Below are 10,345 nucleotides of genomic sequence, written 5' to 3'. Positions count from 1 at the left end.
GAGGCTGAGACGGGCGGATCACGAGGTCAGGAGATCGAGACCATCCTGGCTAACATGGTGAAACCCCGTCTCTACTAAAAAATACAAAAAACTAGCCGGGCGAGGTGGCGGGCGCCTGTAGTCCCAGCTACTCGGGAGGCTGAGGCAGGAGAATGGCGGGAACCCGGGAGGCGGAGCTTGCAGTGAGCTGAGATCCGGTCACTGCACTCCAGCCCGGGCGACAGAGCGAGACTTTGTCTTAAAAAAAAAAAAGATCTGTTAAAGTAAGTGCTCAATAGTTTTTTGTTGTTATTAGTTTTATTTGTGGCACTGTTGGAAATGAGTAACAGAGCTCCAAGGTATCTCTATTGGTGACCTGCTCATAAGCCAGGGCACAAAATGATTCCATGATTCTTAAAATAATGTATATTTAATATATGCTTATCAGAAATGCAATATTAAGCATGATGTTTTATCCTAAGTATGTCAATTTTTAATCCTTAGAGTGCTAAAATGGCAAAAAGAATAGAACATCTGAACAGGTGCCAAAGGTCTCAAAAGGGAGTTGAGTTTTAGGAAACTGGCTGTAAGTCATGTGACCTTATTCCCCTTAAAGGAAAAAACTTATGGAACACAGCTGATTCTCATATTTGTACTGATTGGTTGAATCTTGCCAGGAGAAGAATGTGAATTCAAGTTTAAATTCAGAGCTTCTGCTGACTTAAAAAAAATACGGTATGTGCCCCCTTCTATCTTCCGGCTGCATGGTGCAGAGTCTACCGATGGGAATATGCCTAGCAAAGAACTTCGTTTATGGAGTCATCTAGATCTGGATTCAAATCCTGGCTTCACATTTTCTAGCTATGTGATCTTGGACAGGTCACTTAATCTGTTGTAAATTTTCTTATCTATACGTGAAGGTTGTTGCGAGGATTAAAGGAGACATGTACAGTACTTGACATAAGGCTACTTATGGGTAGAGTGTGAGCTCTATAATAGTTAGCTCTTATTAGTTTTATTTTGTGCTGACAATGCCCAATACATCTGTTAGCTCCTTTCTTGGGGATTTCTGCTGTATGTTCACAAGCCAGTATGAATGGGTGGGAACGTGAAATGGTTAAAGTTCAGCTGTAACAATTGCACAAACAATATTGACTTAAACATGGTAGGAATATATTTCCCTTTTACTTTAAAGTCAGAAAGTAGGCTCTCCTTCATGAAATCCCCAGCAATTGGCACCTAGTCTACTGTGTGGCCTCCATTTCCCAGTCATCTCATGGTCCAATATGGTGGTTCTAATTCTAGCCATTAGGTTTTCATTCCAGCCAATGGGAAGGAGGAAGGAGATTGAATAGGACAAAGAGTGATGCCGGCTATTTCTTTAAGAAGGTGCTGCATGAACGTCTGTTTACATCTCATTGGCCAACATGTAGTTCCACGGCTTCACCTAGCTGCCAGGGAATATGTATTATTCTGGGTAGCTGTCCAGCTAAAATTTTTATTACTATGGAAAAGAGAGAGAATGGTCAGTAGGGGCCAATTATCAGATTGTCACAGAGAGCCGCTTTCTGGGGCAGCCAATGTGGGGAGACTTTCGGGAGTCTGATGGAGCTTAATGACACAGGGAAAAGTAATGATTAAAAGTAGTTGGTGTCTGATAAATTTGATCTTATCAAGAAAATATCATCAAGAATTACTCTAATACTATAAGGGGTCCATCCCTGCTTGCCGACCAGCAACCCCTCAATATATTGTCCACTGCAATAGCACTGGCAACATGTGACACTAGAGCATTTGAAATGTGGCTGGTCCGCATTGCTGTAAGTGTAACATACACACTAGATTTTGAAGACTTAGTATAAAAAGTGTAAAATAGCTCATTAAGCTTTATCATGCTGAAGTGATAAATTGTCTATATTGGATTAAATAAATTATATTAATAAAATTAATATCACCTGCTTATTTTTACTTTTTATTTTATTTTATTTTATTTTATTTTGAGACAGGGTCTTGCTCTGTCACCCAGGCTGGAGTGCAGTGGTGCGATCTCAACTCACTGCAACCTCCACCTCTCGGGCTCAAGCCATCCTACCACCTCAGCCTACCAAGTAACTAGGACCACAGGTGTGCAACACCATGCCTGGCTAAATTTTTTTTTTTTTTTTTTGTGGAGACTGGGTTTCATCGTGTTGCCCAGGCTGGTCTCGAACTCCTGGATTCAAGCGATCTGCTTACCTCAGCCTCCCAAAGTGCTGAAATTACAGACATGTGCCATTGCCCTGGCCTATTTTTACTTTTTAATTTAAAATTACATATGTTGATTGTGCTGTATTTTTACTGGAAAGCACTGACTGTTCTAAGTCTAATAGAGCCTGTGTCCTCAGAAAGCAGGTTCTGTATAGTCCTGAGAGGGATCGCTCTCTGAATGACTGATTAAATGGATGACAAATTCCCTGACATGGGACTCAAAGATCAAGATTTTGGTAACATGCTTGGAAGCTGTCTGAGGGAGATGGTTCTGTGTTCCTTGCCCTTGATAGGCTTGTCCCCATAGGGGACAGATCTCAATGTCACCACACCCAAGAGCATCTGAGTGGACTCCACCTCATGCTATGGCTCTAGTTCAATGAACCATTCTAGGATTCCATTTTAGGATTACCTTTAGCATTTCTAGAATATTTTCCACATAGTGAGAAACTGGCTAATATCGCAAGTGATCTCCTGGGGAGGGGTGACGTGTCTGAATTTCAACTTAGAAAATTGGGATGTTAAGGAAATATATTTGCCAATCTAGTCTGCGTATTTTTATTTCTCTTCCTGTCAAGGATCCTTAATTATCCAGGACAATGGTTCTAGTGGCAGTATCAGTATCACTAGGGAGCTTGTTAGAAATGGAAGTTCTCAGGCCCTACCCCAGACCTAATGGATCAGAAACTGTGGTGGGGCCCTGTGGCTCATGCCTGTAATCCTAGCACTTTGGAAGGCTGAGAAGGGAGGGGATCCCTTGAAGCCGGGAGTTTGAGATCAGGCTGGGTGACAAAGTGAGATGCCATCTTTACAAAAGTGTAAGAAAAATCTCAAAAAGAAAAAAAAAAAAAAAAGTTGGCTGGATGTGGTGGCACATGCCTGTAGTCCCAGCTACTCAGGAGGCTAAGGTAGGAGGATCGCTTGAGCACAGGAGGTCAAGGCTGCAGTGAGTTATGATTGAGCCAGTCCTGGGTGTTTTAACAAGCCCTCCAAATGATTTGATTTAAATTAGTTTGAGAATCATTAGTTTAAAGCTATAGTTTTCTTGCCACATGTATCTTCACTCCCCATAAGGCATATTCAGTATATTTTTAAGTTAAAGGATCATCCTGTTTAATGCTGCATGTTATGAGGAGATATGCCATGAGAGGACAGCATATGCAGAAATTGTTACTTCTGGGCTGTAAATAAATGTGATATTACATTTCTTGCTGGTTTCTAAGTCAGTAAAATTTGGTAAGAAAAATAGTTTTGAAAAAAATCTAAAAAATAGAAGCAATGGAGGCTGTGTTTTGGGGGGTTTGAGTCTCCTTAGCTCTCCTCACCCAAACTTCACTGCTGAGTCCCACTCCTGGGTTTCCTGGAATTCCACCCTGGAAGCAGCCATGGCTGTGAGCAGCCAATCTGTCCATGCTCTACTTGTTAGCTCTGGTGGCCACCCCATCTTCCCATCTGCTTGCAGCCTCTGCTCCTCATCTGTCCACTCCCCGTCCTGATTCCTATCTCTGAGTGGCATTCTCTAAGCTGTACTCACTTTCACTTTTAGTCACGGTGAGTAGTTTCCCACTGCAGGGCCTTACCCTTTCCTAATCTCTTAAGTCTGTCCTCAACTCCACGGATATTCAAACTTTGTTCTTCTTCCAAGGCACAGATTCTGTAACTCCGCTCTTGAAATTTGATGTGTCACGACAGGTTCAGCCAGCAGCAGCAGCAGGGGAAATATCTGGCACCATCCATCACTAAACACTTGGGAAGACAGACGACAGGCACAGGCAATGGCCCACATCCCTGCTTGCTGACCAGCCACCCCTCAAGCCCACCATAGGAGACTGATCTTTGCCCCAGAAACTCTTAGTGCTCTTGAGTTTCTTGAGCTGCTGACGGAAAGTGCTGCGTCCCCAGCACTCCTGCTAGCAAGCCTTCTTGCCCTTTGGGACAGGGATTAGGTAGGATGGGTGGGGCAGCGATGGGATGTTAGTGGATCTGAAAACTGATGCCTTGGCCTTTCCAGCTCTTTCGTGACAGGCATCAACAATGTGTACAGCATTTTAGAGTTTACAAACCACGTTCAGTTAGCATCATTTACAAAGCCTCGCAACCACTCTAAGCGGGAGCAAGGAGTTATCATCACTGTTTTACAGATGAGATAGTGGAGAACCGGAAGGTTGCCATCTTTCCCCCAGGGGGGCTCAAACAATAAAAGCAAAGTTGGGCTTATATCCAGGTTTTATGTCAACTTGACCTTTAGTTTACCAACTCTGCCTTGCTAAGTGGATAAAATCTCACACTAACAAATCCCTAAGGACCTCTCAACAGCTTTGTTCAGTGAAGATTTGACATAGTAAATGCATGGCAATCACACTCGTATTCAGTTTACAAATGGCAGTGAAATCCATGACTTTAGGTAATCTCTATAATGACCTTATGTAGAAGCTTTTTTTACTCTTGTTTTACACATGAGAAAACTCACACTCAGGAAGGATGAGTAACTTGCTCAAGATTACACAGCTACCGAGTATCACAGATGAATGTCAGTTTTCCTCACAACAGAACCTCTGTCCACTATGTACAGCTCCCCTCTGCTATGAATTCTAAACTTAAAAAAAAAAAAAAAAAGGGAGATGAATAAACATAGTGAGGCAGGTTTCCCAAACCATTTCTGTTCAGAAACATAGATGCTTGGGTTTCTCCCCTATCCTTCCACAAACTCTCCCAAGCTCTAGGGGTGGTAGCCGGTAACCCAAGTGATGCTTCTGATTGGCTGAAGCTGGGAAACGCGCTATAGGGAAAAGATGCATGCAGAATACTGCAATTTAGTTTCCTCCAAACACCTCAATTTTTTCATATGGGGGTGTTTTGTTTGGATGAGTGCTTTGGGTAGGCCTTTGGGTGGGAAGTCATTGGGAGGACTGTGACCATTAGATCTTTTCAGGTCTACAATCCTAGCACTTTGGGAGGCGGATGTAGGAGGATTGTTTGAGCCCAGGAATTTGAGATCAGCCTGGGCAACATGGCAAGACCCTGTCTCTACAAATAATAATAATAAAAATAGCCGGATGTGGTGGTGCCCGTTTGCGATCCCAGCTACTCAGGAGTTTGAGGTGGGGGGATCATTTGAGCCCAGGAGTTTGAGGCTGCAGTGAGCCAGGTTCATGCCACTGCACTCTAGCCTGGTTGATGAAGACAGACACTGTCTCAAAAATTTATTTTTATCTTTATTTTTAGAGGTAAGGTCTCGCTCTGTCACCCAGGCTAGACTGGAACTCCTGGACTCAAGTGATGCTGTCACCTCAGTCTTCCAGGTAGCTGGGGCTACAGGTATGCTACTGCGCCTGGATCCTTTTCTTTATTGTTTATGCACAATTTCTTATTCATCAGATGTTTGGCTTTCCTGTATAGCAACATGACTCTAACGAAATTTCATCTGGTGAAACACTGACCTCGTTAAGATAATTTTAGATTCAAATTGTATCCTCTAAGGGCTAGCCATATCTTCCATCTTGCAAATTCCACGTAGTACCAGGAGCCACAACTCTTCTAAAAACAGACATCAGTTGTTAAATTGGTTCTTAAATATTTCCTGTCAAGGACCATTGTCAGAAGACTCTAGAATCTTCAATCAGCATCAGCATCATCTGGGAGCTTGTTAGAAATGAAGCAGCTCAGGCGCTGCTTCAGGTGTCACGAATGAGAAACTGCATTTAACAAGATCCCCAGGTGATTCACATGCACCTTTAACATTTGGGACATAGTGTTTTAGAACACCTTTTCATTTAGTTACATACAGTTACAAGTTACTGTCTCTCAAGGGAGGTACTTGAAATTTGTTTTAATTTTAAATTCAGGGGGTTACATGTGCGGGTTAGTTATAAGGGTATATTGCGTGATGCTGAGGTTTGGGCTTCCTATCCCATCACCCATATCGTGAACATAATACCGAATAGGAAGTGTTTCAGTCCTTTTCCAACTTCCTCCCTCCCTCTCCCACTTTTGGAGTTCCTAGTGTCTATTGTTCCCATCTTTATGTCTCTGTGTACCCAATCTTTAGCTCCCGCTTATAGGTGGGAACATGCATATTTGGTTTTCTGTTCCTGTGTTAATTCACTTAGGATAGGCCGGGTGCAGTGGCTCACGCCTATCTATAATCCCAGCACTTTGGGAGGCAGAGGCAGGCAGATCACTTGAGGTCAGGAGTTCAAGACCAGGCCGGCCAATATGGTGAAACCTGTCTCTACTAAAAATACAAAAATTAGCTAGGTGTGTTGGTGGATGCCTGTAATCCCAGCTACTTGGGAGGCTGAGGCAGGAGAATCGTTTGAACTCGGGAGGCCCACTCCAGCCTGGGCAATAAGAGTGAAACTCTGTCTCAAAAAGCAAACAAAAAAATTCACATAGGATAATGGCCTCCAGCTATTATGGTTGTGTAGTATTCACAGCTACCATGGACACCCACTCTTCTGCCTTCAGTGCTGGGGCTGTGAATGGTTTATGGTTTGTAGTATTCCATGGTGTGTATGTAACACATTTCCTTTATCTGATTCACTGTTGATGGTCACCTAGGTTGATTCCATATCTTGCTGTAGTGACTAGTGCTGTGAAAACCAAATGAATATAGGTGTCTTTTTGGTAGAGCAATTTATTTTCTTTTGGGCATATACCCAGCAATGGGATTGCTGAATCAAATGGTAATTCTACTTTTAGTTCTTTGAGAAATCTCCAAACTGCTTTCTACAGGGGCTGAGCTAATTTACATTCCCACCAACAGTGCATAAACATTCCCAGGGAGGTACTTTACATTTGTTTTATGTGGTCCTCACAACAACCCTTCAGGGAAACTATTATTATCCCCAATCCCCAAAGAGGAAACTGGTTTTGAGAGATTTAATCACTTGACCAATTAGTAGTTAGTGGCTAAAATGGAATTAAAACTAGATCTGTCTACTCCTTGCAATATTTGCCTTAATATGTTTTCTTTCTTTCCTTTCTCAAGCCTCTTTATTAAGTCAGTTTCCAACCCCCGGCAATGTCTCCAGGTCTCTTTGAAGGTGGCATGGTAAAAAAGCAAACAATAAATAAGAAACAAAATTTTGTATCAAAGTATTGTGAATAAAAATTGTAATTTGTTTGTGGGAATGTAAATTGGCACAACTATTATGGAAAACAGTATGGAGGTTCCTAAAAAAGTTAAAAATAGAACTACCATGTGATTCAGCAATCCCACTGCTGGGTACATATCCAAGGGATATGAAATAAGTGTGATGAAGAGATATCTGCACTCCCGTGTTCACTGCAGTACTATTCACAATAGCCAGGATATGGAATCAACTTAATTGTCCTTCAATAGATTAATGGACAAAGAAAATGTAGCACATATAAACAATGGAATACCATTAGCCTTTTAAAAAAGGAAATCCTGTTTTTTTTGGATGAACCTGGAGGGCATTATGTTAAGTGAAATAAGCAGGCATAGAAAGACAAATATTACATGTCCTCACTTACAGTGGAGTGTGAAAAATGTGACTTCATAGAAGCAGAGAGTAAAATGGTAGAGGCAAAGGAAGGGGGATTGGGGAGATGTTGGTCAAATGACACAAAATTTTAGTTAGGAAGAATGAATTCAAGATATCTAGGTGCACCATGATAAAAAAAAGTCTATTAAGATTGAAAATCTGGAAAAATATATTTTTTTGTGTATGCATTTGTAACACATTTGTAAACATGACAAAAATGCTAACAACCCTAATATATAAAGGGTGTTTATACACCAATAAAAGCATTTTCATAGAAAATATGAAAGACCAATTAACATGAAGAACCTCACTAGCAATCAAAAATATAAAGGAGAGATATCTTTTTCATTCCCTAAATTGGCAAAGGTTTAAAAGAAAAGATAAAACCCAATGTAGATGAGAATGAGAGCAATAGATCCCCAAATTTTCTATTATTAAAAATGGTGTTTTAGAAGAATACTTAATGAAAAGGAAAGACACTTGCCATATATTAATAAGAAAGGCATGTAGAAAATGTATACAATTACTTTCTGCTCCTCCCATTAGACAGACAGCTGCATCTTCTCATGCAGCACCAGCTGTATCCCTGAGACACCATGGTGAAGGTGAAGGCCAGAGTAAATGGATTTGGCCATGTTGGGTGTCTAGTCATCAGGGCTGCTTTTAACTTTGGCAAGGTGGATACTGTCACCATCAGTGACCCCTTTGTTGACTTCAACTACATGATCCACATGGTCCAGTATGATTCCACCCATGGCGAGTTCCTTGGCACCATTAAAGCTGAGAGCAGGAATTTTGTCATCAATGGAAATCCCATTACCATCTTCTAAGAGCGAGGTCCCACCAAAATCAAATGGGATGATGCTGGAGCTGATTAGGTTGTGTAGTTCACCGGCATCTTCAATACTGTGAGAAGGCTGGAGATGTCTTAGAGGAGGGAGCCAAAAGGGCCATCATCTCTGGCCTTTCTGCTGACACCCCCTTTTTCGTGATAGGCATGAATCATGAGAAGTACAAAAATAGCCTCAAGATCATCAGCAATGCCTCCTGTACCACCAACTGCTTAGCCTCCCCGGCCAAAGTCATCCATGACAACTTTGGCATCATGGAAGAACTTATAACTACACTCCATGCCATCGCAGCCACCCTACCCTGGATGGCCCCTCTGGGAAACTATGGCACAACGGCCACGGGGCTCTCCAGGACATCATCCCTGCATCTACTAGTGGTGCCAAGGCTATGGGCAAGGTTACCCCTGAGCTGAATGGGAAGCTCATTGGCATGGCCTTCCATGTCCCCACTGCCAACATGTTGGTCACGGACTTGACTTGCCATCTGGAGAAACCTGACAAAAATGATGACATCAAGAAGGTGGTAAAGCAGGAATTGGAGGCCCCCTCAAGGGCATCCTGTGCTACACGAGCACCAGGTTGTCTCCTCCGACTTTAACAACAACACCCACTCTTCTGCCTTCAATGCTGGGGCTGGCATTGCCCTCAACAATCACTTTGTCAAGCTCATTTCCTGGTATGACAATGAATTTGGCTACAGCAGCAGGGTGGTGGACCTCATGGCCCACAAAACCTCCAAGGAGTAAGACCCCCGACCACCAGCTGCAGTGAGAGCACGAGAGGAAGAGAGAGGCCCTCAGCTGCTAGGGAGTCCCTGCCACACTCAGTTCCCGACTACACCGAGAATCTCCCCTCCCCACAATTTCCACACAGAACCCCGTGAAGAGGGAGGGGCCTAGGAAGCCCATTTTGTCATATACCATCAATAAAGTCCCCTGTACCCAAAAAATTAATTAACTAATGAATCAAAGTGTATTGAATACTAACATTATGCTAAGGAGAGTCCATTTCTGCTTGTTTTTTAAAATATAATTCTTCATCATTCAACTTGAAATTACTGCCCTTGAAGAGCTAAACTCAAATAGGAGAAATTGACATTTTCCTCTTCAATATTTTAATATGAAAAATTTCAGACATACAGAATAGTTAAAAAAATTTGAACACCACCTAAATTCTACAATTAACATGTCGCCACATTTACTTTTTTATCACATATCCATCCGCCTATCTCTCCATCAATCCACTTTTTTTTTACTTTGCAGAATTTCAAAGTAAATTGCAACTATCTGTATACCTCACCCCTAAATGCTTCAGTATGAGTATCATTAACATGAGTTCAATCTTTGTTTATGGTTCTTTTAAATTTTTGAGTTAATTGTCATATAGTGAAATGCACAAATATTAAATGTACCATTGGAGGAATTTTTGTTGTTGTTAGAGATGTGATCTCACTATGTTGGTCAGGCTGGACTCTCACTCCTAGGCTCAAGGAGATCCTCCTGCCTCAGCCTCCCAAGTAGCTGGGACTATTTGGCACCATGCCAGGCTTTGGAGGAATTTTTAACAAACATACATCAGTGTAATCTAAATTTCTATCAAGACATAGAACATTATGAAACATTATGAGAACTTCTCTCTTCTTCATTCCCAATTAATCCCTGTCCACCTGCCCCTCTACCCAGAGGTAACTTACCACTGTTGACTTTCTAAAGAGATACACAAATTATTTTTGGCTGTTCTAGGACTTAAAACAAGTGG

At 42.0% G+C, this 10,345-nt stretch overlaps 1 pseudogene; it reads left to right on the top strand.

Annotated features, from left to right (window-relative positions):
* Positions 1–8,332: 8,332 nt before the first annotated feature.
* Positions 8,333–9,333, top strand: LOC117091574 (annotated as a pseudogene).
* The last annotated feature ends 1,012 nt before the right edge of the window (positions 9,334–10,345 follow it).

Source organism: Trachypithecus francoisi, unplaced genomic scaffold (assembly GCF_009764315.1).
Source record: "Trachypithecus francoisi isolate TF-2019V2 unplaced genomic scaffold, Tfra_2.0 Contig01436, whole genome shotgun sequence".
NCBI classification, from domain to species: Eukaryota; Metazoa; Chordata; class Mammalia; order Primates; family Cercopithecidae; genus Trachypithecus; species Trachypithecus francoisi.
Note: the sequence above shows the minus strand (reverse complement) of the source record. Positions and strands in the feature narration are given on the sequence as shown.